Source organism: Rhinopithecus bieti, unplaced genomic scaffold (genome assembly GCF_001698545.2).
Source record: "Rhinopithecus bieti isolate Rb0 unplaced genomic scaffold, ASM169854v2 scaffold_34314, whole genome shotgun sequence".
In the NCBI taxonomy this organism is placed as follows: domain Eukaryota; kingdom Metazoa; phylum Chordata; class Mammalia; order Primates; family Cercopithecidae; genus Rhinopithecus; species Rhinopithecus bieti.
Window position 1 is genome coordinate 107,897 of NW_016814736.1, and position 2,256 is coordinate 110,152.

Sequence of the window (2,256 nt, forward strand, 5' to 3'; positions counted from 1 at the left end):
TTTCAATTAAGGCAAAATGATAATGTAGGCAGTTTTTTAATCTGCACTACCCTTCTGCCATTCTCCATCAATTTTCTTCAGAGTCCCCTGCACCCTAAAATGTGAATAAATCCAAGAGCTCAAATTGACATTTCTTAGATGTATTTGTGTTTTAAGATGAATCAAAAGATGTCCTCTGTGGATTTTAGTCAGACAAGCAAGCACCAGCCCAGTGATGTGTTAGAATGTAAGAGGTAGAGATCGGGAAGTTTTGGGTGTGAGCAGAACCCCAGTCAAGATCCAGTGCTCTTAAATCATCTTAAAGGGATTAAGACTTTAAAAAAAGAACTCAGGCATGAGTGAATACAGTGGTTATTTTTTTCTTTCTCTTTTCTTACTGTCTTTTTCTGAAGGCAGGCCCAAATTTCATAGTCGCACAGTTGTGAGCGCAGTGAAATCTTCAAGACAAACCTTCCTTTTCTCAGCAGTAGACAGGAGAATAAGTTCTGTAAAGCTGGAGGTTGTGGGAGAAATTCTAGTAGAAAAAAAGACTGAATAAAGAAACCCCCAGTTCTGAGTGTCAACCAGCACAAAAGCTTGGCTTACCCTTAGTTATGTTGTGGGTAGGGGACAGAGAGACCCTGAGCAGCATAGCAAATAATCCAGGACTTGTCAATGCAAAACATTTCCCATGAGTCAGAGGAAATCCTGAGTCACGTATGTGCTGGTTTGTTACCTGCTGAACAAGCAAAACAAAAAAGGAAACACAGCATATTCCAAAAGTATTAGCATACTATAAACACTCAGTATCTCATGACAAAATAAAGCATCTAAGACCAAATTAAAAATTAATAGACATTTAAAAAAGTGACCAATTCTCTAAGGAATAGGAAATAAACATATCATTATCCTTGGATGATCTATGATAAGATTTTAGGCAAAATTTTAAAATTGCTATTATGATGTAAAATAGTAAGATAACTTAAAATAAGTATTTATTGTTATTTTAATTCAATCACTTATTATTATTAAATATAGAAGATAGTAAACACACTTTAAATGAGCGAAAATATAGAAGTGTTAAAAAGTGAAATATAAGAACAAACCAAATGTAACTGTAGGAATGATAAAATTACAATATCTGGGGAAAATCACTGCATGTACTCATAGCAGAATAAAGATCAAAAGTAAAATGAAATAAAATGTAGATAAATAAAAATTATTCAATCTTATAATGAGAAAACAACAAAGATTGAAAAGAATGTGCACAGACAGCCTCGGGGATAAGTGAAACATTATCAACAGGTCTGGTATTTATGGTATGACTATCCCAGATGGAAAGAATAAAGAGATTGGTGCAGAAAAAACATTTGAAGTAGAAACAAAAATTTCCCCAAATCTGTAAAGTCCTATAAACTTAGGAATTCCAGAAGCTCAGGGAGTCTCAAATAGGATAAATGAACACACAAAAAATCCTAGATACATCGTAATAAACTACTGAAAACAAAAAAGAATGGAAAATAAAACAAATCATACAAGTATTTATGGAAAATAACATATTACATGTAGGAAAACAATGATTGAAATGACTGTCAATTTCTCACCAGAGATGGTTGGATGCAGAAGACAGTGCTATGTCATCTTTAAAGTACTTAAAAAAATATAACTTTTAATTCAGAACTCTATATGTAAGAAAAATATACTTCAGAAATTAAGCTGAATAAATTTTTTGGATGAATGGAAAATAAAATAATTCTTCATCGCCAGTCCTATTGTAAAAGAAATACTAAAGGTACTTATTCAAGCAAAGGAAAATAATATCAGAAGGTCTTATAGGCAGCATGGAATTGGATTTTGTATTTTCTTATTTCATTCAGTCACCCTGTTTTTTTGATTGGATAATGTAATTAATTTACATTCAAAGTAACTGTTGATGTATAAGGATTGACTAATGACATTCTGTTAATTATTTCTGTTTTTTGTCTGTATCCTTCATTCCTTTGTTTCTCTTTTTCATCTTTGTGATTTGGTTATTTTCTGTACTGCTGCTTTGGTGTCCTTCTCTTTAACATTTGTTTATCTCTTATAGATTGTTTGCTTTGTGGTTATTATGAGGAATAAAAAGTGATGAATGAATCAAAAGCAAGAGAATAGGAAAATGATGTACCATGTGATTACTAACCAGAGGAAAGCTGGAGTGTCTATATTAATATCAGACAAAATAAGCTTCAAAAGAAGAAATATTACAAGGAATAAAGAAGGCCATAATATGATGAT